This window comes from Phalacrocorax carbo, chromosome 9, assembly GCF_963921805.1.
Source record: "Phalacrocorax carbo chromosome 9, bPhaCar2.1, whole genome shotgun sequence".
Lineage (NCBI taxonomy): Eukaryota > Metazoa > Chordata > Aves > Suliformes > Phalacrocoracidae > Phalacrocorax > Phalacrocorax carbo.
The window spans coordinates 36,829,430-36,856,812 of record NC_087521.1 but is presented as its reverse complement, the minus strand read 5'-3'; the positions used below and the strand labels follow the sequence as shown (position 1 = coordinate 36,856,812).

At 45.0% G+C, this 27,383-nt stretch overlaps 1 long non-coding RNA gene across 2 annotated transcripts in view; it reads right to left on the bottom strand.

The window, feature by feature from the left end:
• Positions 1-23,080, bottom strand: part of LOC135314958 (uncharacterized) — a 33,005-nt gene extending 9,925 nt beyond the window's left edge. For both annotated transcript variants that reach the window (XR_010374371.1, XR_010374370.1), the window contains exon 1: positions 23,005-23,080. This is a non-coding gene — a long non-coding RNA (uncharacterized LOC135314958). The remainder of the gene's footprint in view (positions 1-23,004) is intronic.
• Positions 23,081-27,383: the final 4,303 nt, after the last annotated feature.

The window sequence follows — 27,383 nt, the reverse complement described above, 5'->3', positions numbered from 1 at the left end:
ATTTTTTTTTTTAAGGATTCAAGCTTTGCCATCATCTGAAAGTGAGTAACTTCCCTTTTGGTTGGGCATATTGTCAATACAAGCAGAGGACTTTTGAAGACAAAGAATCAAAAGGGAACTTGGGCTCATTTGCAAAATGAGTGAACTGGAAATTAGGGAAGGGGAGAGTTGGTGGCTGGTTTACCTGAAAACTGAGCTCTGTGTGATGTGGAGTCCTGTGGGGCCGGAGCTTGGGCTCCATGACCGGTGGTCCCTTTGTATTTCTAGCAACCAACTGCTGGCCTGGGAGCAGGGCCATAATTTACCTCCATTAATTTTTGCTAATGTAAAGTTGAGCAGCTATTTTAAGCCCCAGGCTCCTTCAGTAGTCCCTGGAGAGAGATGGGCATATCCTAAAGGCAACTTATCGTGCCCGAAGGCAAGTGTATCTAAGATACGAGAGAAAAGAAGCCATGGAGGAAAGCTGAGCGTCCAGCTTAGGTGAAACACCTCCCTTTAGGCAGATACACTAGACGAGATGAATCCTTCCAGTCAAATGTGAGTTTGTATCTGTGTCTGCTTTTTTGGGTAGTCATTTACCACAGGAACTTCAATGATTCCTTCCGACTTGAACCATTTGGGTTTTTCCCAGTAACAAAAAAAATCCTGTTGCATCTTTCTGCCATGCAATTAACCTGGCCTTTCTGCATTAATGACCCAGACCTTAAGAAGAAAAATCCATATTCTATATTATGAGGAACTAGAATGTTTGATAAACATTTAACAAGGGGAGTGCGGAGTCTGTTTCATAACTATAATATATAGCTTACAATCCTGGCTTCAACTTACTTGACCTTTATGCCAGCAGTATATGTGGTTGATGGGGAAAGCAGATCCTAAATACCTGACTGACACATTAAATGTGATGGGTCTGTAATGCAGGCAGCATGACTTGCAGAAAAGGCCTTGTTATTTGTTTGCTTAAGATCCCTAGGTACTTGGTTTTAAAGCCTGCTTGGAGCCAAGTGACAAGAATCTTTAAAACTGCAAAGCCAAAAATAGCTCCAATATCCCAGTTAAAATAAACTGCAGATAATCTCTCGTGGCAAAATTATGGAGTGCAGCCTAGCGAAAGCAAAGCAAACTCTGATGGGGACTCCTGTGCCTCCTGGAACTAGGCTGATGTTTTTCAGGTAGCATTGCATTATCCTATTTCTTTAATTTGAATGTTCTCTGAGGCCCAGCCAGCACAGCTTCATGAAAGGCAGGTCCTGCCTGACCAACCTGATCTCCTGCTATGACCAGGTGACCCACCTGGTGGGTGAGGGAAAGGCTGTGGCTGTGTCTGTCTGGGCTCCAGCAAAGCCTTTGGCACTGTCTCCCACAGCATCCTCCTACGGAAGGAGGCAGCTCATGGCTTGGACGGGTGGACTCTTTGCTGGGTAAAACCTGGCTGGATGGCCAAGCCCAGAGAGTTGTGGTGACGGAGCTAAAGCAGGCTGGTGGCCGGTCACAAGCGGGGTCCCCCAGGGCTCAGTGTTGGGGGCAGTCTTGTTTAATATCTTTATGAACCATCTGGATGAGGGGATCAAGGGCACCCTCAGTGAGTTTGCAGGTGACACCAAGTTGGGTGGGAGTGTCGATCTGCTGGAGGGCAGGGAGGCTCTGCAAAGGGACCTGGACAGGCTGGATCCATGGGCCGAGGCCAGTTGTGTGAGGTTTAACAAGGCCAAGGGCCGGGTCCTGCCCTTGGGTCACACCAACCCCAGGCAGCGCCCCAGGCCTGGGGCAGAGGGGCTGGGAAGTGCCCGGCGGAGAAGGCCCTGGGGGTGCTGGCTGACAGCCGGCTGGGCATGAGCCAGCAGTGCCCGGGTGGCCAAGGAGGCCACCAGCCCCCGGGCTTGTGTCAGCACTGGTGTGGCCAGCAGGAGCCGGGCAGGGATGGGGCCCCTGTGCTCGGCCCTGGGGAGGCCCCACCTCGAATGCTGGGCTCAGGTTTGGGCCCCTCGGGACAAGAAGGGCCTTGAGGGGCTGGAGCGTGTCCAGAGAAGGGCAGCGGGGCTGGGGCAGGGTCTGGAGCACAAGTGTGCTGGGGGGCGGCTGGGGGAGCTGGGGGGTTTAGCCTGGAGAAGGGGAGGCTGAGGGGAGCCCTTCTCGCTCTCTGCAGCTGCCTGAGAGGGGCTGGAGTGAGGGGGGGGCTGGTCTCTGCTCCCAAGTCACCAGTGACAGGACGAGAGGGAACGGCCCCAAGCTGCGTCAGGGGAGGGTTAGGTTGGATATTAGGAAAAATTTCTTTACTCATAACATGGTTGGGCATTTGAACAGGCTGCCCAGAGAGGTGGGGGAGTCACCATCCCTGGGGGTGTTCAACTGAAACAAGCACCCCCTGCTCCTTCTATCCCCCATTGTGCCCTGGAGCCAAGCTGTGAGCTGTGCTGATGGTGCTCTCCTGCCAGCCAGGCACCATGAAAGGAGTTTGTAAGAGAATTTGCAGTTTGGAGCATTCTCCCCAAATAAAGGCAGAGTAGGGGGAAGGACTCAAGCTCATTCATGCAACCTGTTGCAGCAAACCAGCCTCTGCAGAGCCAAACCTGGTGGGAACAACTGGGCTTCGGCCGGCGTGGGCTGAAATACAAGGAATTGCAGTCTGGAAAGACCTTTTGTCTCTGAAAAGTCACCAAGGTAATGGAAGGTCTGGCCTTTAATAAAGATAGAGACAGGCGCTGAAGTAATCGCCTTGGCAACCGATACTGTGCTGATGTCACTGGCCGATGCAGCATCACGTGTGACAGCAAACGTGTGTCACCCACTGAGGGGCAGGTGAGAGAGGTGTGTTGCTGGGCTTGGCTGCTGCATATCTGGAGCAGAAAGTATCACTGAGCCAAACAGGCTGCGAAGAGAACTCTGTTCCCTCATTTATGCTGTGATTTTGGAAGGATTTTGAGAGAATTAGGTGCTCAAACCTATGAGACTTCAAGTGGTATGGCTTCTACAAACAGGGTCTAATCGAGCGTGTCTCCAGGTATTTCTCCTTTGTATTGCAGTGCTGTGCAGAGCCACCATTGACTCCGGAGAGTTTAATTTGTCTCTATTATATACGTGTGTGTCTTGCTTACACACATCCTTTCTGAAAAGAGATGTAAATGACTTTTTATGAAAAACAGGCGCTCACGTACTTATTATTTCTTTTTGTGTCTGAGAAAAAATGAACCTTTTCATTTAATTTGCTCCAATTTCTCCTTTCAGTCCTCCCAATTACAGACCTGTAGACTGCAATTATTGTATGCTTTATCTGTTTTCACAAAAGGGTAGAAGAAATCAGTAACACAAGTGTCGGTAATGCTGGTGTGGGGTAAGGCAAAGCTCTGCTCTCTGTCAGTCTTCGATCAGAGGTATATTATCAGCTCAGCCATTTCTAATTTCTGGGTGACAGCAACGGGGACATGGATCTGGACCAGCTTTGAACGAGCATCGTTATTTTTAAAATACAAACACTCCTGCCACCATAGCCAACACACAGCGTAACTTTGGTCTACTTTCTGGCCCTTTACACCCACCTGCTGACCAAACCACACTTGGTAAGTAAATGTAATGATCTTCTTTGGCCCTGGGGGGGTTGGTTGGTTGGCTGGATGGTTGGTTGGTAGGTTTTTCTGCCCCCCTAAAACAGCCCCTCACCAGGCCCAGATAAACATTGCTCTATGGGGATTATTTGAGCAGGGTGAGTTTGGTTCTGTTGAGACGCTTCCTCTTACAGCCCTGGAAATTAGAATGGTCCAAGGCCATACGACCGCTATTCAGCAACCTACATGGCATCACAGTATTTAACTCCTGTTATTTTGGGGTTCATCCACAGAGAGTGGTGATATACCAGCACTGATTAGTCTTCGAGATGTTTAGAGTAAATCCAGAAGCTCAGCTTTTTACTCCAAGTACACTTGAAAAAGGTTTATTTCACACTTAAATTTCAGCTGTTGACTAGGCTCACCACATCAATAGACTAGGGATATTACAAAGCACTGGCTAAAGGAGGGGGAAAACCCAAGTGTTTAAACTTCATTCTGGTTTACCACTGTGTTATCCAGGAAGACATTGGCAGCTACCAGATTGTCAGAGGTGGGGATATTTAGTGTTAAGCAGTAACCTACTAGGGAGAAACTGAACCAAACAGAGCCAAGAATATTGTCTATGCTTAAAGTCTCAGAGCAGTGAACAACATCCTGTCCATTTAATTGGAGAGAGAGGATTCCTCTGTGCCAGCAGAGTCCTGCCCAAGCTGCTAGCAATCCTTTTAGGATTAGGCACAGAAAGTGAATGCACTGAAGGTCAAGGTATTATGTGTGTCTTTTAAAACCCTGACTAATAAAAAATTGGGACTTTTGCAACCAGTTTGGCAGGGAGGATGAAAAGCTTTGTGAAAAGCTGCGTTGTTATTGACATATCTGCCAAGATTCAAGAAGTCCTATCTTCAGTGCAATTTCCCACTTGAATTCTCTGGCCTTCCCTGAAAAGTAGAAGAGGAAGGGATTGAGCAAATCAGGGGAGAGTGGGCAGGTGTGAGAGACTAGGAATGAGAGAGAGCAAAAGAAAAAGAAATTACTGATAAGGTTTCCCAGGAATCTGTGCTGCCTCCATCATGGTATTAATGCACTTCAGGTTACTCAAGAGAAAAGGCATGATGGAAAACTGGCTAAAGTCCTCTGTTTCAGAAATGCAAAGTATGAGCAGTTCTGGAGAGGGGAAAGGGTGGCATGGTACAAGAGTTCACAGGGAGGGGAGAGTGCTTCTCGCTGTGCAAGGGAGTGTGCAAGACAATTCGAGATGCCATCACACTGCTGAGAGAGCTGGCAGCACCTGGAGGACCTTTGAAGTCCTTAATGTCAGGATTAACTTTCAGGGGGAGCTTGACTGACAAAAGAGTTTTCTATGGTACCAGAAGGAAGAGGATCATTGTTTCATGGGAAATGGATAAAAAAATGCACTGATCAATTTTCCTCAAGTTTTATGTTGTTTACAGGAGAACCTATAGACTAAATCAGCACTATTTTCCATTTTTTGCCTAAATTTTCTTCCTTATTTCCTCTCCATTTTTATTTTATCTTGTTAAAGGGATACAAGAAGAAATGGCCTTGAGTTGCACCAGGGGAGGTTTTAGATTGGACACAGGGAAGATTTCTTCACCTAAAGGGCTGTCAAGCACTGGAACAGGCTGCCCAGGCAAGTGGTTGAGTCACCATCCCTGGAGGTATTAAAAAGCCGTGTAGGCGTGGTGCTTAGGGACATGGTTTAGTGTGGGCTTGGCAGTGTTGGGTTAACGGTTGGTCCTGATGATCTTAAAGGTCTTTTCCAACCTAAACAATTCTATGATTCTATGAGAAAACAGGGAATATGGAAAAAGGGAGGGTTGAAGAAGAGACAAGTGTATACTCTTTTACTACAATTGACTTTTGTCTTCATCATTACTATATTTTCCATATACATTTATCAAGGGCCCTTTGCTTTAACAAATAAATAATGATAAGGTGGAGATCTGTGACTTGTTCAGTTCCTAACATAGGCCTGGCTTTCCTGACGGGGTTAAATTTGGCAGCAATATGTGCAGTCTTCTAGCTGAAGCAGGCAGTGCAGGGAGCTCCCTCAGAATCCCTCGCTGACAATGTGGCCCATCTGTAGGACACACAGGGAGAGAAACTTGGGTCCAGCTTTGTAAGAATTGGTTAAGAATCTCTTGGTGGATAAAAGCGGAAAACCCTGCCGTGATCTCTCCCAGGAGGTAATTTAAGTTAACTAGGCAATTTTGGCCAGTATTCAAGCAGGAAGGGATGTGAGCCCTCTCAACCTTTCTTTGAAGTTATAGATATGTATGAACATACCGAGAACATCTTTGATAGGCTCCCAGCTTTTGAAATTTGAAGTTTCTGTAATCACACTTCAAAACCTTTTTGAAAATAATCATCTCGTCAAAGTGTCCTTTTATGGCTTCTGATGTCAGGCTGGGTCAGCAGCATCACGCTGTGGCATGTAGCGTGGCATTAAATCAGAGAGTGGTGTATCTTAACTCCAGGGATCAAATATTAAGCAAGAGAAAGAAATACATGGCACTGCACTGTGCTGACCCTTTTACTCCTGTGTATATATTGATTACTCAACCTGTGCAGCCTTCTCCCCTGGTCCCCACCACATCCTCCCTGATGAGTGCTGGAGCAGGTGAAAGGCATGGCCTTTAGAGAGCCAGAATGTTAACAAGAAAAAAAATCAGGGTAATTTGCAAAAAACCTCCCACAGTTGCTCCTGGCCACACAGCAGAGTGTGCCGCTAAGGGTGAGTGCTTCAACAAGCCTTTCCCTTCCCCTTGAAGATGAGGAGTTAATGCAGGCTGGTGGCCAGGAGGGACCACAGGGATAGACCCCCATGGTGGGCAGGGTCTTCATGGTTTTGAGGAGATGGAACCACCTCGGTATTCACTAAAGCTACTTTTCACAGCTGATCAGTCAAAAACTCAACAGCTGGGCCTGTTTTATTGATCCCTGCAGAAATACACCAGTTTTCACCACTCCAAGCTTTCATCATAGCTGGTCTCACATTTTCCTTTATTTGCAAATTCAGTGTTCTGAAACTGTTCCTAATTTTCTTTATTTCTTTTGCATTTGTCCCTGACCTCATGGTATTGACTTTCTTCTCTCTCCTCTGTAGCATGTCAACCTTTTTTCTTGTGTTTCTGTACTATTTTAGTAGCTTTCTCCTGATAAAAGCAATGTCTTCTCACTGTCTAGAGCAATAACGGTAGTGGGAAGTGTTCATATGTCAATGCTTAAGGCTCTCAAAGATATTTAAATTACTCATTGCCTTGGGGGCTTTGGCCCAGAGAGCAGCTAAGGGCTATGTCCCCACAGGGACTCAGACACTGCAGGCCCACGTGTGGTGCTGGCTTTGTAGTCCTGTCCATCAGCATGTCCTCATCACTAAAAGGCCTGTTCCAACCTCTGGGCAAGATGGTCCCAGCCTGGACTGTTTTCCTTTTTCTCTCATAGTCTGCTTAAATATTTTGCAAAGGAGCACAGGTCCAGAAGGAGGGTCTGAGCCCACTTTCCTCTAGAGTAGTCTGCAGACTTGGTGCTCTCCTGGGAGCCTCTGGTGTGAACAGAGGTAAGAAGTAAGTCAGTCCCCCATTTCCTGGTGGCATTTTTTAACTACTAGAATATTAGAAGCTAAAAATGAACAGGAAGAGAGCAGAGGCCACTGAGTGGAAATGTATTCAGTTGAGCCAAGCCTTCAGGCAACCTGTGTGGACAATGCTTAATTTACAGCTGCTGGGAGGGCATAGGCACAACACAGGGACTGGGCTGCTCAGCCCTGTGAGGGTGAAGGCATCTCCAGGCTTGCCCAGGACCACACTGTTGCATGTTTCCAAGGCTAGACGACAGCAACGGGTGTCATTTTGGACTGGCATGGCTTCAGTGTAAATAAGGCAAACTTCAGCAACTAAATCCATGCTATATCAAGCATGCTGAACCCAAGGAGTGAGCCTGGGGTAAAGCCAGGAGCGGTCTTAGCCTTCTTGAATCCTCTCTGTGTGCCATTTTCTCTGCTCCCCTCTTAAAGCAAAAGGCTTCTTTACCTGGCTCAGAACACTGGAGTGGGAGCAATCCTGAGACTTTCAGATCTGATCAAGAGCAAATTGTGGAAGCACAGGGCCAGGGAAACACATCAGTGGTCCTTAAATAGCATCCCTGCAGGGCTGGAGTTGCAGGGTTCACCTCTGTCCCAAGGGCTGTTCCTTCAGAGAAACAAGATTCCTTAAGCTTTCAATTTCTCATTTTCTCCCTCTTCATCCAAGATGACACTAATGTACTAATGCTCAGAGCAGGGGAAATTGTTGTTCCCTCCACACACAGAGCCTGCAGCTTGGTCACAGCTGTGCGAAAGATGTATTACACTAATGGAGTTTTCTTGGGTTTTTATTTCAGATTTCAGCCCTACCGTGGATTTACCCATCTGATTTCTAACCCATTAGTTGCCTCTTGCCCCTGTCGGAAAGTGCCGAGTTATGCTCTCCATCTGCCTTCTCCATTAACTCTCATTTCTAGCTTAAGCCTCTTCCGACTCTGCTGTTTTTAGCCGTAGCTGTGCTTTGCATCACCACTTGTCTGGATCCTGGTGCTTCCTGTGCCTGCTCCAAATGGAGCATTGGCTCAGGGAGAGATGCAAAAGGGCTCTGTAGTCAGGACTGCATGACTTGGCCATCAGTGAGAGCAGGAACCGGCCTTGGGTACCTTCAGTCCTAATTTGCAAGTGCATAAAGTATTACACAAAACATTCTGTGGGGTTGGTCGCAACCCCATTCATTCAGATCTGGTGCAGCATTTGCCACTGAAGGCTTCCTGTGTCCAAGGCATTTAGCCTTCTATGCCCAACCTCAGCATGAGAAATGTAAAATTGTTCTTTTCCATTTGCAAATGCACCTAAAAGTCAATGAAATGGCAGCTGGACAAGTGGGCCGTTGCTTTACTCCAGCTTTACACTACTGTAACTTCTTTGAAATCCGGTGGAGTGGTTCAGAGGTGAGTGCAATTCCTATTACACAGGATTGCCTTTAGCAGTAAGGGTTAGACTTGTGATCCGTTCTCAGCATGTTTATTTTTCCTACCAACTACTGCCAAGTACTAACATCGTCACTGGAGAGGTCACCAAGAGTTCAGCGTTCTCAGGAAACTCCTGCTTTGTTTTTTTGGCACTAGCAGCACAACAGCATCGCTTAAATTAAATTCTCTTGAAAAGAAAAAGACAACCATGCCTCTCAGTACAAGATTTCAGGCTTGTTTGTTAGTCGATAATTACTCTTAACCCATCATGCCCCTTGCAAAATAATCTTGTTCCTCACAGATAACAATCTGTTATAGGAATGATTACATTCCGCTTTCAATAAGAAAGCTCACAAATTGATTTGTTTTCTATTAACCAATCAAAAACTGTAATGCAAAAAGCTTGGCTGTAGGAAGGATAAAAAAGTGCTGGGCAAAGACTTGTACTCACTTCTAGCCTCTACAAAATTAGTTGTCACAATTTTAACAGCAAAGTGTTACTCGGTTTCTACCATTAGCAGGTTTTCCCATTTAATTGCCACCACCTTCATTATCTTTTGAGGTCATTCCATGCTTTAAAATACCCTCTATGCCTGTAGTCAGTGTCACAACATGCCAAACTATGCATTTTCCCTTGGGGTCAGTAAAGAACCCGCAATATTAAAGAAACACAAGCACAGACCCAGCAGGAATTAATAGATATGAGTAATTTAGTTGTGTATTTCCTCCCTCCATGGTAAGAAAAAGTGCACGTATCAGACGGCTGCTCGAGGAGGAGGCTGCTGAGACCAAGAGGGATAAAGCCTTGATCTCTTTGCTCCCTGCTGGGAAGCACCAGGACCTCTGCTTTTCCTGCAGCTGCAGCCCTTCATCTTTGGTCTGGGCCCAATGTGAGGAAAGACACACGTTTATCTTTGGGGCAGCATAAAAGCAAGTGAAGGAAGGTCTGACTCCGGAGCCAAATGTGCAAAGGGCTGCCTAGCAAAGCGGGATCCTGGCTTCTGATCCCTCCTCTTGGAGCTGCTCCTATGCTTTCTGCAAGGCTGGCTGTCATCTGCAACAGCACTAAGAGCAATATTTTCAAGCTGGCTTCAATGCAGAGACTGGATGCTCTAATTTCTAAGATTCAGTGTCACCTTTCCCCTTCCATTCCCTCTGCTTCCTTCCAGCTTTGACTCTTCCTGCCCACTGTGGCCCACCAACAGCACTGGTATGAAGAAGCAGAGGTCCTTTCCACCTTTGGGGGTTCTGAGTCGTATCCCTTGTAGCAGAGCTGGGGTTTGAATTTGGGGCCCATAAACTGGATGAGTCCTCTGCCCGCTCAGCTGCCACGTGAAATGAGTGTGACAGTATGTTACCTCCTGTGATACCTAAGGAAAGAATGACCTGCTGCTCCATTTTAAAGCAAGCACAGAAATCAAGGCTATAGGCCTGAGCTGAGCAACAACTGGATGCAGGTGTTTTCCTACAGCCTTGTTGGGATAAACCTAAGCCATGGGTGGTGCAGGATTTAGCCTGCTGGATGCCCTGATAGCTGTCTGACAGAGGCATTTTGCACCCAAAAGATGCAATTTTCTCTCTTGCACTGAACACAGACAGCAGCTTTGGGTCTGGATTCACTCCAGATCATCCACCTTCCCAGAGCCATGGTGGATAACTCAGAAACCTGAGTTTCAGGTAGGGAGGCAGAAAAATGTGAGAGGTAAGGCAGACAAAGTGAACTGCTGAAGTCAAAAGAAACCCTATAAACAAGTCCTGAAAGGATAAATTATCTCCTACAGCTTGAGTAAGGACATGATGTAAAGGCAGTTGGGGTTCAAAGAGAGGAGGAGAATGAAGAACTCATTTCCAAAGTGTTCAGTCAATAGCACTTACAGCTTTGGAAGAGTCCTTCTTTATGAATTACAGGAAAGTCAACAGGTTTCTGAAAAAAACATATGCCTCTTGAAAACCAGCGGGGTTTTGTCTCTTGAAAACTACCTGGATGCACTTATTCACATGAAAACCTGGGCTGACATGACTCTAAACACTACCTTCCATGTATTTAGAGTATGAACCTGATGATGATCAGATCCTACATTTAGGGCATGTCCCATCGGTAGTTGAAGTAGCTAGAACATCTCCAACTAAATGATCGAACATGGTATTGGTTACAAACAATGCAAGACTTGGATTTATGTGCTTAGATATCCAATTAAGGTAGAAGACTGGGAAAGACTGATATGGGTACCAATGAGTAATTAATTTAAGTTCCATTATATGCAAAGATTTAGAACAAGTCCTTAACAGAAAAGTAATTGAAGACACGGTGATGATGGAAAGTGACATAAAATTAAACAGACTTTTGCAAGCATGCTGGACTAGGGGCTTGGGCAAGAAATGCCATAGGTTGAATCCATTTGGTCATTTCAAAAAAAAAAAAAAACAAATTGCAAAGTACCAGATACAAAATTATGCAAGTGAAGATGAGGCATAGGTAAACACTAAGGTAGGAAAGGAGGAGGCTAGAAAAAGGAAATGGTTAAAGAGGAAATATTTCTTTACAACAAGGCTACTGGAAAAGTTCCTCAGGGAATATCAGTTTTTATACTGGTGTGCTGGGCTTGTCCTCGGCAGCAAGCTGGCTGGACTTATAAGCCGAGCTTTAAATTAGATTTAGCAGGAGAATGGGATGGAGTTCTGAGCACTAGAGAAGAGCCAGGGGTTGCTGAGGCATTAGGAAGCAACGGTGAAACACCTGTGAATTGCTCAAGGAAATTAGGCTGAACTTATCCGAAAAGGGGACGTGGCCGATAGCCCAGCTGAAGTGCCTTTATACCAATGCATGCAGCATGGGAAACAAACAGGAGGAGCTGGTACACACTACCCAGGTGGAAAACTATGACCTGATTGCTATCACAGAAACTTGGTGGGATGAATTGCACAACTGGTGTGCTGTGATTGATGGCTATAAACTATTCAGAAGGGACAGGCAAGGAAGGAGAGCTGGGTGAATTGCGCTCTACGCCAAAAATGGGATTGATTGCACAGAGCTATTCTTGAAGAACACCAATATGCAGGTCGAGAGCTTATGCATGAAAATTAGAGACCAAACCAACAAAGGAAGCTTTGTGGTTGGTGTCGACTACAGGCCACCTGCCTGAGGAGAGGAGGTTGATGAAGAGTTCTTTCTTCAACAACAGGAAGCATCACACTGGCCTTGGTCCTCACAGGGGACTTCAACCACCCAGACATCGCTGGAAAAGCACAGTGAACTGCAGGCAGTCCAGGAAACTACTGCAGTGCACTGGGGACAGCTTCCTAGTCCGGGCGATGGAGAGCCCGACCAGAGGAGAGGCACTGCTGGACCTGTTGCTGACTAATGCAGAAGAAGTTACCAGAGAATTCAAGATGGGAGGTAGACTGGGCTGCAGCAATCATGCCCTGGTGGAATTCTCAATCTTGAGGGGTACAGGATGGGTAAAAAGTAGTGTCAGGGCCCTAAACCTCACAAAGGCAAACTTTCAGCTGTTTAGGGTGTGAGTGCATGCGACCCCTTGGGAAACTGCCCTCAGAGGCAAAGGACAGAACTAGAGCTGGGAGATATTTGAAGACATTTTTTTCTTAGGGCACAAGAGCTCTCACTCTCAACATGCAAGAAGTTGGGCAGGGGAGGCAGGAGGCCAGTTTGACTGAGTCAAGACCTTTAGCCAAACTAAAACACAAAACCAAAAAGCATAGGCAGTGGAGACAGGGATACACAACCTGGGGACATTATAGAGATGTGGCCCAGGAGTGCAGGGAGGGGATTCGAAGGCCAAGGCAAAGCTGGAACTGAACTTGGGGTTGTTTGGGTTGTTTAGCCTAGAGAAAAGAAGGTTTTGGAGAGACCTTATTGCGGCCCTCCGGTACTTAAAGGGGGCCTACAGGAAAGATGGGAGGTACTCTTTATCAGGGAGGATAGGACAAGGGGTAATGACTTTAAACTGGAAGAGGATATATTTAGATTAGATGTTGGGAAGAAATTGGTCTTTATGGAGGTGGTGAGACACTAGAAGAGGTTTCCCAGAGAAGCTGTGGATACCCCATTCCTGGAAGTGGTCAAGGCCAGGTTGGATGGGCCTTTGAGCAAGCTGACCTAGTAGAAGATGTCCCTGCCCATGGCAGGGGGATTGGAACTAGATAATCCTCACGGTCCCTTCCAAGCCAATCCATTCTATGATCTATGATTCTATGATCTAAATTAGTAGTGTTCCTGTTAAATCTGTTGGAACATTGTCAGCTCTTGAGTAAAGCAGGAATATTGAGAGGAAGAACCGGATGACCTTAAGGCCTAGAGAAAAATAAATCAGTGCAGCCATTGTGCCGACATACAGTAAGACATTTGAAGAGACAGCAGAACACTGCAAGCACAATGCTTAGGGTGGCCCATCTGACAGTCACCAGTTAGCAGGAATGGAAATGACATGTAGCCACCGATGCAGTAGGGCTGGTAAAAAACCAAATTCAGCCCTACAATATGTGGAGACAACTAATTCCGGTGAAGATCACCCTGGTGCCAGTGAAACAGCCTAGATAAGACCTCATCTCTGTGCAGTTCTGGACAGGGTCATTGAAGCAAAAAATGTTGGCACTAGAACAATTGCTACGGAGGACTATAAAGGGCATCAGGCACTGGTGGTCTCGTAAGAGAAGGTGGAGAAAATTTGGGCTTGTTAGGTTTAATAAAGAAAGGCTAAAAGAGGATTTCACTGCTTTTTGTAGATGTAGATGTGGTGTAGAAATGCACCACAATAGGAGCAGACCCACTTAAACATAGGATATTGCTGCCACAAGAACACGTACAGGCAAACTGGAACTCCTTTCAGCTGTATGTCTGCAGATCTGCACCTTTAGTACAGCGATGCTGAGGATTGGGTACTCATTAGGGGGCTGAAGGTGACCTAAACCATATTATGGAAGGGATAATGTGACAGTGGGGATCAGACTAATGCAGACTTTAGAGGTTCCTGTGGTCCCATTGTGCTGCAGAGAACCCATTACTGTGGGTGCAAAGTCAGGATTCCTTAGGGTTTATAGATGTTGCTATCTTGGATCGTTCTTGCTTCACTGAGCTTTTTGCCAACATCTCTAGTTTTTTAGTCCAAACAGGCATATAGTAAATACCTCAATAACTAAATCAAGAATCAGGATTCAATAATTCATGACTGTATGAACACAGCACCCTTTCCATATTAGCAAGGTATTTACTCTGTGACTATCTTGAGCTGAATCAACAAGGCTGTTAGGAAACAATGCAGGAAGGCACAACGGTACGAATTTTTATAAATGAGTAGGTGGTCACCATTACGGGCAGCTGCAAATCCACACCAGTGAACATTACTCTTGCCTAAAAATAGGCAATTTTCTGATAAGAAATCATGCTGAATAAATTACTGTTTTGTTGCCTCTTCCATTAAAACCTCCCGTTTATGCTACCAGAGATACCAAATGGACTGCCTTCTTTTCTTTTTCCATACAGACCTTTGCATTATAGCCTGGGGCATTTCCAAATCCAGCATTCAATCAGGAGATTACCTCTGAGGTGTAAAGATTGCTCTTTAATCTCCAAATCCCAGACAGCTGCTGTGTTAAATACAAGGATACATTATCCTTCTTTAGTACCTAGTCTTTAATCAGACGCATTGAGGATGCGCTGAAAACAGTCCCTCCTTACTTCCAACATCTAATTTTAAATTCCAGATCCTCCCTTCCTAGATGTTCTTGCTGAACAAGTTCATCCCTCCAGGAGAACACTATGACCCGTAATAAGCAATCTCCAAACACAACAGCACAGCTTGCCTGCAGAGTATTTAGCTTTTAAAACAATGCTTTGTGGGGCAGAGATAAGTATGTAGAAGAGACGAAGTTATTTAGTTTTATTTCAAGTCTGGAGAACTTGCCGAACAGCAAGAGACTTAATAAGTTCATCTTAGTTTAAGCAAGAGAAGTGGAAGTGATGACTTGATCTGTTTCCTGAGTACCTGCATAAAAGATTTCTTTCCGGTGGGATCTTCCCAGGCCACCAGACAAAGGTGTGAGAAGATCCATGTCTGAAAACAGAGGTTGGGAGAAATCTGTAGGAAATACAGACTGCATTTTTTTTTGAACAATAAAGCAGTTTTGCACTTGGCCAGACTTTTAGTTTCTATTTCACTGATAATGTCCAAGGGATCTGCTCTGCTGTCGTTGGTATTAAGGTATCTGTGATTAGGGTCACAGCACTCTGAAAAAAATCGAAATGGAAGAGAATACGTTGGTGATTAGATAACCCTCTCCTCGCCGTGAAAGTTTTGTCTTTGTCTTGGGTCTTCGTCTCAGTTGCTGGTACCTCAGCTACGCCCTATCCTAAGCCATCACTTTGCTACAGCCCACCAATGTCCTGCAACTCAGCTCATCACCAGTAACTTATTAAGCCATGACAACTCATTTTCTGCACTCACATGCCTAAGTCTTGAAAACACATCTCAAAGTAAAGAAATTACCTTTTTTTTTTTTTTGTCTGTCTTATTTGCTGGATCCTAAATTGCTGCTGGATAGCTCTGATTACTTTTAACATTGAATAATTTATTTTCAAGGAAACTCAATATTTGACAATCAAACTTGGACAATGTTCTTGTGCCACTGCCTCAGCATTCTTGCAATTCAGAAAACAGTGTTTCCAGCCCAAGTTTCTACTTGAGGTGGAGTCTGGTTTAAGCTCCCTGTCCAGTTAGCAATCCTCTCTCTCAGTTCTGGAGGAGCCCAGTATGAAATGGGAACACTCAGGTGCCAAGAGCGGGCTTTTTGCAGGACTGATCATTCCACGCTGCCTGTATGCCGTGAGAGTTGACAGTCCTCCCTCAACAGCTACATGGATACAGGCCGATGGCCTCATAGCAAACGCTGTCCCAGGAAAATAAAGATCACAGCTCTTGGGCTATGGTGGGATTCTTAAATACTGTCTCTGACATTGTGCTTGATAATGTTTAGGGGAAAAAAAAATTAAGTCCCGTTCCCTGCAGGAAACTCGGTACAACAGCGTCTGAGTTATATCACAACAGCACTATGCCACTTAAATCATGGTTTTAAGAGGCTGCTGATCAACCTCAGAAGCTTATACACCTCCCTTCCTTTGCTCCTGAAGCATCTGAGCTCCTCATAATCTTTGACAGATTTAAGGTAATAGCTTGGCTTGCTATGAATTGTCCTCGTGAGTGACAGTGAAACTAAGGGCCTCATTTTTCAGCCATGATAGAGGTCACCTAGTCCATCTCCTTGTACAAAGGCTGTTTCAGCTCGCCTCAAACTGTTACGGGTGCTCTTAACATGCTCAGACACTTCTGCGGATGGAGGGAGATGCTCCCACCTCCCCAGGCAGCCTATGCCAGGGCTAAGCTGCTGGCTTTTGGTGGCTTCCTTGCTGGCTGCTCTCTCTCTCCCTTACTACAGTTCATAACGTAACTTCTTGCCCTGGATATGGAAAATGGGTATTTCCTCTCTGCAGCAATATTTTAAACATTTAAGCTCTCATATATCTCCTCTCTGCCTTCTGTTCTCTAAAATAAACAACCCCACATCTTTCAATCTTCATGTTTTCTAGACTCCTAGTCATTTTTATTGTTTTTTTTTTTTCCCTGGACTACCTTCCATTATTTCATGTCTGTCTTGCTTCACGGGGCACATGCCTGGACACCTGAGACCTCTCCATAATTGCGCAGAAGGAAGGGTTTATTATACAGTATTCCTGTACACATATCCCAGGATGATATTTTTTTTTTTCACAGCAGACTGGCCTTCCTCCTCTGATTCTTTTCAGACTCTTCATCCAGCTCTCTCCAGCTTGTATACAAGCAATTGCTTGCTCCAATATGTACAAGAACTCCAATTTATCCAGATTGTTTGTACTTACAATCAAAGTGTCTCTCAAAGCACCTTCCACTCTGGCACAGCATCACTGGGGATGTCAGATTCATTCCAGTGTCTCCAACGTTCATCCTCATTGCAGTTTCTCCACTCCTATTCCAGTTTCTCCAGTATATCTCCAGAAATGCAGATTATCTGACCCATGGTTTCACTTCCCTTTCCTGCCTTTTTCTAAATACAACGATGCTTTTTGATCTTTCAAAGCCTTTTGGCCTCTCTCCTATGCTGCATGCAGGGAGAAGGTGCTAACGGCTGAAGACTTTGACGTTGTTCCAGTTGAATCCATAAATATACTCAGATAAATTTCAGCAGGCCTTCTCAGTATTTAAAATGCTTAAGTGCTTGATGATTCATATTGGTTTTTTAGAACTATCTACAGGACAACTTTTGGGGAATTTATATGCTCAGGTTGTCAATTTGAGATACAAGAGGTTTTTTGGAAGCTAAATGTAATCAAACAGTACCAAGGCAACCAAGAAGCCTTGACAATTCAACCAGGACCCAAATCTTCAGAGTGTTTAGGGCCCTACAAGTGTGATTGAGGACTTAGGGCCTAGGGAATGGACAACAAAAAGATTTAAGTGTCCTGTGTCCTGTCCCTATGCAGACCTGGCTGTAGGTACCTACAGGTGCCTAAATGACTTTCACAGGCTGCTCCCAGGCAGGACAGGGTGACCACAGATGAACACGGAATAAAACCCTACTCTTTCAAGTCCAAGAGGAACCTGGAAAGCTTTGCACTACTCTTTCCTCTCTAGGAGGAGTGTGTTTTCTGTGGAGCACAAACATTGACTGAGTCAGGTAAAATGCAATTTTTCAGCTTATGATAAATCTAACTAGATACAAGAGCAGAGCAGTCACACAGAGACCTAAGAGCTCAGCAAATCTGATTCTGTCTCAACCTGGCTTCACCCTCAGGCCTTGCTACAGAGGAGCACACATCTTAAATAAAGCCGGGAGAAAGGAAGGGTTACGATGCCATTTTTCCATCTAGAGAGTCAGGGCAAAGAGCGATTAAGGTCCATTGATGCATAGCTTAATATGCTGCTTAAAAGAAGTCATTTTTTTCCAAAGCCATGCTCCAAATATGTGGAAGAGCTGATTCTGAGCCCATGTCACTAAAGACCAAGTGAGGGGTGTCAGTGCAGTATCACCAACCATCTTTTACTGCATACAGCAGGATTTCAGTGATTGCAAACATAGACTCAATTTTGACGTATTTCAGAGGAAACGGAAGTGGGATTTCACCTTCCCTCTTTTAGAGTTTTTTTATTCACTATGCAGTTTACTGTATGAAAAATTAAGTCTGTAATTAATGTCAAATCAGCTCAACTGATGTATAGATTTTGCTACGTTCAACAGAAACTGGCACTGTGTGTGAACACCCACTTCCTGAGACAGTACAATTTTATTTCTGCATGAACTGAACTGTCACATCTTCTTATTTATTTTCTTAAGTTACATGACCCAAGGAGTCAAATGCCAGTTACGCTAGTTTATTTGTCAGTGTTTCAGGTGTACAGTCATAACACTTTAATAACTTACAGCTTTTATGCTCAGCTATAGCTTATGGTCTCAACAGAAGATGGGCCTGAGAAACTCTGAGGACCTTCAGTATTAAAACCAACAAAAACGCTGCTGATCTGCATTTAGTTGTTTGCATACATGTGGCCAATATTCCATTCAAAATGAAAAACAGGATGGGCAGATAAAGGTTTGTCCAGCTGAACCTCTGCATCTTTAGTAGGTGTCAGGGTGCTGGGTTGCATCAAAAAGGGCATCGCCAGCAGAGAGAAAGAAGTCATCATCCCGCTCTACTCAGCACTTGTCAGGCCACACCTGGAGTGCTGTGTCCAGTTCTGGTCCCCATTGTACAAAAAGGATGTGGACAGGCTGGAAGGGGTCCAGAGAAGGGCCACCAGGATGATCAGAGGACTGGGAAGCTGCCATACGAGGATAGGCTGGGAGAGCTGGGTTTGTTCAGCCTTGAGAAACGGAGGCTCAGAGGGGATCTCATCACCATGTACCAGTACTTAAGGGGCAGCTACAAAGAAGATGGAGACTCCCTTTTTGCATGGAGTCCCATGGAGAGGGCAAGGGGGATGGACACAAGTTGCTCTTGGGGAGATTCCGATTGGGCACGAGAGGGAAATTTTTCACAGTGAGGACAGTCACCGCTGGAATAATCTCCCCAGGGAAGGGGTTGGCTCGGCCACGTTGGGCGCCTTCAAGAGTCGCCTGGACAGGGTGCTGGGCCATCTTGTCTAGGCTGGGCTCTTCCTAGAAAGGTTGGACTAGATGATCCCTGAGGCCCCTTCTAACCTGGGATTCTGGGATTCTGTGATCTCAGTGTCCGGTTTTGTTCCCTGTTTCAAAGGAGCATTTAATATCTTGGAAAGATTTGCAGGTATTAGTAGCCTAAAATTCTGTGTAAGCGAACCATGTTGGTCAAATGGCAAATCTCACTGGGACATATTAACAGGAGAGCGCAGGGTAGGATAGAGGATGCTGAGGTGCTACCCCATGTTCTGAGCACTGTACTTCAAGGAAGGAAGATGTAAATAAATGGAAAGAATTTGCAGGAGAGAAAAAGAATTGTTTAGCCATTCAGCACATGAACTGCTCAGACAGGTAGAGGGGTGTGGACAGATATAGGGAATGGGTATGGTAAGGATGAGGTTCAGCCTCAGTTGGCAACTAAACCCCACGCAGCCACTCTCTCACCCAGCAACAACCAAACCATCGGTGTGTTACCGGCGTTGTTTTCCTCCTCAGCCCAAAGCCCAGCACTGCGCAGCTGCGGGGAAGGACGTTACCTCCACCCCAGCTAAACCCATGACAAGAACATAGGTAAAACAGGTCAATCAATTTTTCTCCACTAGTTGAGGAAGAAATTAAATTATCACCTCCCAGATTTCATTTGACTTTTAGAGAAACATAGAATCATAGAATCACAGAATGGTTTGGGTTGGAAGGGACCTTTAGAGGCCATCCAGTCCCACCCCCCGCAGTGAGCAGGGACATCTTCAACTCAATCAGGTTGCTCAGAGCCCCGTCCAGCCTGGCCTTGGATGTTTCCAGGGATGGGGCCTCCACCACTTCTCTGGGCAACCCGTTCCAGTGCTTCACCACCCTCACTGTAAAATATTTCACCCTTATATCCAGCCTAAATCTACGCTACTTTAGATTAAAATCATTACCCCTTAGTACAGAGAAACATCTTTAACTGTAATGCCAATGAAACAGGGGTCTGACGAGTCCTCTCTGGTGAATGTTTGCAGGAGATGAACAGTCTGCCCGGGGAGCAGGGCAGGAATAACGGTTATTTTCCCTCAGTGCAGGGCTTTGATGTACCCCATTGTTTTAGCTTCCTCCTTACATTTCTGTGATTTACGCTACTGAATGAACTTGCTGATCTCAGGCTATACCAAGAGGCCCTGGAGGCTCCAGGTGGATCAGAGGTTCTATTTATTACTTACTACAGAAATGCAAACCAAGAATCCATTCCTGCAGAAAAAAAAAAAAAGCTCTCTTTGCAAATCTGAGAATTGTTTTAGAAGAAGCTAAATAGCCTCAGTGGAGCTGCCAGTCATCCAGGTTTCCCTGCTGATTGTCTCTTTACACAATTTCTTTTATTGCCCAGAACAATCATTCAGGGAAATAAAAAGGGGGAAAAAAAATCTCAGAGGAAAAAAAAACCAAAGATGCTTTCCCTTTGTCAGGATTTGCAGCTATCCAGCAGTCTGCTAGGAGATCTTCATGCCCAGAAGTTCCCTCTGCCCATGCTGTTGGATCAGTCCCAGTGTGCAGAGCAAGTCCAGAGCCTCAAAGCGCAAGGTGCTTATTGCACACTAGGAGAACTCTGTGCACAGCATTTGCAGCAGGTTGAACAGAGTAGGGCACGTGAGGGCCGCCATACATGTGCTGTACAGCTCACGTGGTATTTGTCTGTACAGTGTTTCTGAGATGCAACAATTAGGTGCCTTCAGCTTAATCTAGTTGATTTCCACTATTGAAATCAATATCAGAACTTGGAATGGACTCAGGTCTCCTTGCGGCTAATATAATGCCTGAACTGCAAGATTACCTGCCTGCCCCCAAAAGGTTTAACTATATTAAATTTTCGTTGTTTTTTGCTGAAAATAAAACCAGGATTGTGAGACAAGCCAGCCTGCTGATAAATGCTGGTCCTGCCTTAATTCTTGTTTTAATTGTCATGACATTGCACTGGATAATGCAAAGCAACATAGGCCCTTCTCCCTTGTCATAGCACTGGAAAGATGCATGAACTTTTGCAAAAAAATTTTATGAAATCAACTTCAATGTGTTGGGTTTAACAATTTTGAACATATTTCTCAGAAGTGACATTTAAATTCTCCAAATATTTCCCATGCTCACCTACAGCTATGTTACCTAAAGGACTTCTGTGACACTCATTTCCCAAGTGTATTCCTGAGATAATCTGCAGAAAAACTCACAGCTTATCTCATAAACCACAAATCAAAAGTCACACACAATGTTCAACGAGAGCACGTAGGGTTTGCACAACTCTTGTGGATGAAATTTCTACCACTATGAAATAATATGAAAATCACCCTTTTCAATCTCTCTCCAACGCGATGGAATAGGTTTCCCTATTCTCAAGCCGGTGATAAATTTAGCTTTTGCATCTCAAAGTACAGCGAAGCCTTTCCATTTCTACTTCAGAATAAAAGGTGGCCTTTGATGAACCACGAGAGCTGCCATCATGTGCTCCTTGCCCCATTCCTGGAGCCAGGTTGGAAAAGAAACGGGATGCACCAGACCATTTGCGCAGCGCTCGCACCCACACAAAACATTTCCTTTAAACGAACTCGCTGAAGAGCCACTGCACGGAAATGTAGCGTTAGAAGCAATTTCAGCCAAGACATTTTAAGCATGGATTGTGCCTAACAAGCCACTCCAGCCGTACTGAAAATGACCCTTGAAGCATTTTGTTTGAGCAACAAGAACATAGTGTAAATTTGACTCAGCAGAAAGCCCTTAAAGCCAGGCTTTATTTTTTCTGAAATAAATGAGATTGAGGACTTTCATTTCTTTGACTAATGGAAAAAGCCCCTACTCTCCTCCAGAAATAATTACTGCAGGGCAGAGACTGAGCAAATGAACGCTATGAGTAACGGAAGTCAAAGAAATCCCATTTAATGCTCCAATATTCAACTGAATGTTAAATACGCAAGTCCATGGAAAGCCACGGATTTTCTGAAGGGTTACAATTTTCAGGCTTCTGTAGGGTTTTTGAGGCCTCTTCAGGGTCTCTTCAACCACAGAAGCCTAAGCAACTCAGAAGCTTCAGGATTTCAGGACTTGAAATAACTTTTTGGACAAAAGTAGCTTGTGAAACGCTTACCCTCCAGTGCAATTTAAAAGGAGTGTTTCAATCTCAAAAGTTGTTGAAAACTACTTTTATCTGGGTAGTTACCTTTCCTCCAGTGACCTGCTGCGCCGAAGGAACTAGCCACCCACCGAAGAGGGAAATCCCGCATTGATACATGCTGGAAGTGCATGTAATTTACGTGGGAAAGACACGCAGAGGAGGGCAAAATTGAGCCACTAGTTAAAAAAATTAATTGCACACATCTCTCTTTTTCACAAGACTATGAGGTTTAAGATACATACCGCTTCGCACCGGGCTGCTCAAACCAGAGAAGCGACGCACACGTTCACACGCGTATATGCATTCCGGGTTGAACCGATTACCATCTCAGGTTACTTGAACAGTGTTCCTTGAACTAAAATAGAGCCCACGGCTTCAGAATGAAAAATGATTGTTCAAAAAGGGATTTGTACCAGATTAATGGAATCATTTGAAATTCACACTTTTAATTAACCTCTGCCAGTCTCCGGGACTGAAATGCCTTGTGTTTCTGTGGCGGCTGCACAATTACTTTCTTATCTTACTCCGCTGGCTCCTCACACTCGATGCACCCCAGGTGAAAGGTGCCGGGGTGCGAGGAGTCGCTGTCAAGCTCTCCGCCCGTCTGCTGCCTTCCTCTGGTGGGGGGCCACCAGGAACCGACTTAGGACAAGTATTTGCGAAAACCTCTGAAGCCTTCGCGTGATTTATAAATAAGACTAGCTCCAAGCAGGCCAGAGCAGAGGAAACTCTGTTGTTTTATCTTTATGTCCTAATCACCAGAGACAGTCAGGAACTCACAGGCTATTTAAGCTGAGTTTATCCTTGCTATCCTGCAACCTATCTGTGTAATGCTAGTCAGAAGACCTTCCTAAAGTAATCAGCATGTTGTTTTGAAAAATACCTCACTAGTTTACACATTTCCAGTGATATATGTATTTATATGTTTCCCAAAACCCAGCCAGTGGTCCCATTGGTTAATTTACTCTCATCATCAGGCATGTATTTTATTTCTACTCTTAATTTGTCTAATTTCAGCTTCCAGCCACTAGATCTTGTTACATATGGGCCTGAAAGACTCAAGAGCCCATTATCTTAATTTCTATTCCCCGTGTCGGTACTTACTTGTTATGATCAAGTCATCTTTCAATCTCTTTCTAAATTACCCACATTGTGCTCCTGCAGTCTGTTGCTACCAGGGCTTATTTTCCCACATTTTCAACATTTGGTTGGTTCCACTATGAGCTTTGTTTAACCTATTAACCTTCTCCTGGAGCTGTGGATAAAGGCCATAATGCAGTATTCCCCTTACACTTGCATCAGCGCTAAGTACCCATGCAACAGAAACTCTTTGCGCCTCCCCAGGAGCTCCCTGTATTTGTACCCAAGCATTTTGTCATCCATTTGGACTGGAGCATTGCACGGAGAGGTCTCGTCCATCAGATTACCTGCCACCTACTTTTCAGGTCACTGCTTCCTGTAACAAAGTTCTCCAAGGATCTTTTTTTCACAGTATAGGGTTTTGCAAAGCATTATTAGAGCACATGCTGCGACTTCGTTTCCTCTCTCCTACCATCTGACGTAAAATACCCTTTATCAGTGGACTGCCCTTTTTAATTTTGTCAAATAGGTTATCTTTAACCATGTGTGGTTGCGTGGTTTTCCAGTGTTTTCCAATGGAGAACCTGGCCTGAGAGCCGCAACAGATGCTGGGCTAGAGAGAAAACTAAGCCAACTTTCATTGTATGCCTATAAGCCATCTCCACATTATTTCGTTTTCTGTCATTCTCATTTAGCTCCATAAATGGATTTAGCCTTAAACGATGAGTTCAACGTGAAGAAAATAAATATATGTATATAATTTTTTCTAATGAGGCATTCATTTAGTGTAGCTTGTGAACTGGCAAAACCCAGGCACTAATCCACTCTATCTTCAAAACTGCTGGCTGAAAACCAGCCTACAGGAGCAGCGTTTGTAGTCGGTGACGGTTAGTCTATTTGCATGACTTTGCGTTTATAATGTGGTACTGCTGCTTACTGCAAAGCAAAATAGAAATATTAATTCAGTGCTGAGAATAAAAATGAGTTTGGAGAAGAATACCAGGCTTGGCACAGGAAACCTAAAATTGTACAAGCCCATTGCTGTCCAGAATCTGAAGTTTTAAATGGCACCACTGTGGCTGTCAACCTGTTTCTCGGCTTTTTGCCAACTGAAAGGTTTTTCAAGGTTTCTCCAGGAGAACGCATTGCTTCAGCCTCAGAGGCACTCTGCAATTTCTTTTCTCCAGAGGGATCAAACTTCTGCCTCCCTGAATTTTTCCCTTGACCCGGCTTCTCCACTTCTCTTACCTCTGCCAAGAGGCTAGTCACCTTCTTGACATAAATTATCTGCTCTGCGAAGAGCCTTGGTAACATGGGGGCAGAAATTTAATTTGCTCCTGCAGGTAGAAATCTTTGCTATCTCTTTTTGGACTTTATCACTATAGAAGTACTTCGGGCCTGGACAGACAAGTGAAAGCAATGACTTATCACAACTTAATAAATGTATCACTGTCAGCCAGGCTGAAGTAATTACCCACCGTGTGTACTCGTCTGCCGCCACGGCGGCCGGGCAGAGCTCGTTCCATCCAAACACCTGCACGATCGCTTGCTCAGCTGCACATAGTGTTTTGCAATCGTTTGTTCATATCCATTTCTGCTTTCTCTCCTGGGCATACAATCGATGTGTTCCTCCACTTTTCAGCTCTGGAATTTGCCGCAAAAGCCCTCTCGCAGCAGTCCCACAGCATTTTGCTCCAATGTTTCATTTCCGTAGAGTGCTTTAAGCTGTCACAGTTTTAACAAGGATCTCAAAACAAAGAGTGCATCTAACCCATCCTGTGATTGTTCCTGCTCTTCAGAAACATTTTTTTTACCTCCCCACACTTGCTCTTTTTTGATAGTACTCTGCTTTTTCAGAGGATCAGAATCTATTTAGTCTATTTACAAGGAGACCTTGAATCCATCTTTAAATTCTAGCCGGGTTTCTTCCCCAAATCCCTGCTCTAGCTCAGCTGGGAGTTACAGATGTGACGCAGATCACAGGGTGAGCATCCGTGACCCAGAAGATGCCTGAGGTCAGGCTAGATTTTCTATAAGCCTGACCTTAATGACTCCATCAGTCAATCACAACTAATGATGCTAATTTCTTCTGTGGCCAGTTCAAGCTCTCCCAACAACTTCTTCTATTTTCTGCATTTCGTGTTTACCTTAAAGATCAGTACAGCGTGCCTGTAGGGACTACCATTTATAACATATTCCCAGATACTCTTAGACATGGATATGTTCATAGATAACAAAACTGGACGTAATAGGAAAAACAGAGACTTGTTTGCCGCAGATCTCTATTCTCAGGCATATTTGTACTGCTTGAAATGACACAATTACGGCACTTTCCCCATCACTCTCAGCACTGGCAGGCTGTGGCCAAGTCATGTTTCCCCAGGCTGCATGAGGAAGGCACTGGAAGGAGAGCTCCAGGTTACTGCCTCCACTCCCAGGCTACAACCTGGGACACAGGCTCCCCCTCGTGAAACGGCCAGGTTGCCTACTCAAACTATCTGGTTTTATGTATGTAGTTGGAATTCTGCTCTATTTTCTGCCCTGGCAGTAGATATCTTCTCTCAGTGATCAGACCAAACTAGTCATGACCACTTTACCCAAATATATTCTCATGAAAAATTCATCCTTTCTCTGAAGCAGCCTTTTTTCCTCCATGGCCTCATACCCCCATTTACCACACCCCAGCATGGATAGGTTGGTGGCACCCCTAGAGATTGTCCCATCCAACTGTGTTGCTCAGAGCAGGGCCAGCGAGAGCACGGTCCTTGGGGCTGTGTCCTTCTGCATCTTGAATACCTCCAAGGATGGAGACTCCACAGCCTCTCCGGGCAACCTGTGCCAGTATTTGACCACCCTCGCTTTTAAAACCTTTTCTTTTTTTTAAAGTTTCAGTGGAATTTCCTGTATTTCAGTCTGTGCCCGTTGCCCCTCTGCCTGTCAGTGGGCACCAATGAGAAGAATCTGGCTGCATCTTTTTCACACCCCATCAGAAATTTATACACATGGATATATCAGCCTGAACCCAGAGCCTTCTCTCCTCCAGGCTGAACAGTCCCAGCTCTCCCAGCCTCTCCACATCTGAGAGATGCTCCAGGTGCTTCATCATCTTCAGGGCCCTTTGCGATCCATTAAGTCGCTATCATTCTTGTACTGGGGAGACCAGAACTGGGCCCAGCACTCCAGATGTACCTCAGCAGTGCTGGCTTTTGTATGTTTGGAAATACACATAAATATAATGTCTTTGTGCTGCTGCTTGTTTGTTATACCACCAAGCAATTTCAGAGGTTTTGAACAGGAATAAGATCAGTTTGATTCTTTATCTTCTGCTTTCGAGAGGACTATTAGAACCAAAAGGCTGTGTTTTATCCTTTTATTAATATGTTTAGTTATTATTACCGACAGCAAACGCCTCTGTGCTACACTCCTTGCAAATCCACAGCAAAGGAACGCACCCTTTGCTCCTGTTCGCTGTACAGGTGCGGGCGCCCAGACGACAGGTGACTACACGAGACACGAGAGACCCAGAAAGCAGCAGTGAAATACTACTGATGAGCGCTAGCGGTACTGACAACACACCACCTGTCTCCCAGCTACGAGGCCTTATTTTGTACATCACAGGTGGGCTGCGTTAAGGTTCACGATCCGACAGCTGGACGTACAGTCTCTTGAGGACACGCAGGAGGCCGTGTAGTTTAGTGAAGGCAACAGAGAAACTTTTGCAAAGGAAAATCAAATAGTCCATAGTAGGAGAGTTTTGGGCGGACTTAGGGTCTTCTGGAGGGGGAAAGGAAAGGAGTTGGTTGCAGAGATGGTTGCTGCTTTCTGATTTTGGGCAGGCCACTGAACTGTAGCTAACGTGACAAAACTGGATACGGTGAGCAGTTACAGGCAAAATAACCTGTTCCCTGACTTACAAACTTGGCTGGATACATTTGCCATTGTTTAAAATAAGCAGCTGTAAGAAAGCACTGACAGCAAAACCACAGCAGCCTGTTTGCCAGAATTCCTCGGGGTCTTGTGAACATGGAGGTGGTTTACCTTGGTCTATGGAGGTTCAGGTGCTCAAATTACGAAGTATTTGCAAACTCAGAGTTTTTCCCTTGTCCACCCGTTCATTGCTCAGGGCATCCCTTACAATCTGCCAGTTCTCTATCCCAGACAGTAACATCGCCACTTACTTCAGTAGCTGCTTATTGTTCCTCACTGGGTGTCACATCTTTTTTATCTTTCCAAGAAAACTTCCCTCAGCTTTTCTTACCGCCTTCCTTTTTTGCTTATAGACTCTTAAATAACATGACATTGTTTCTCCTTAGCATTTTGTTTTGATGGTGCCAGTGAGCCAATCACAGGCAACTTCTGCTGACTTTTTATTCCATGACAGTTACAGGATACCTGGCCTACAA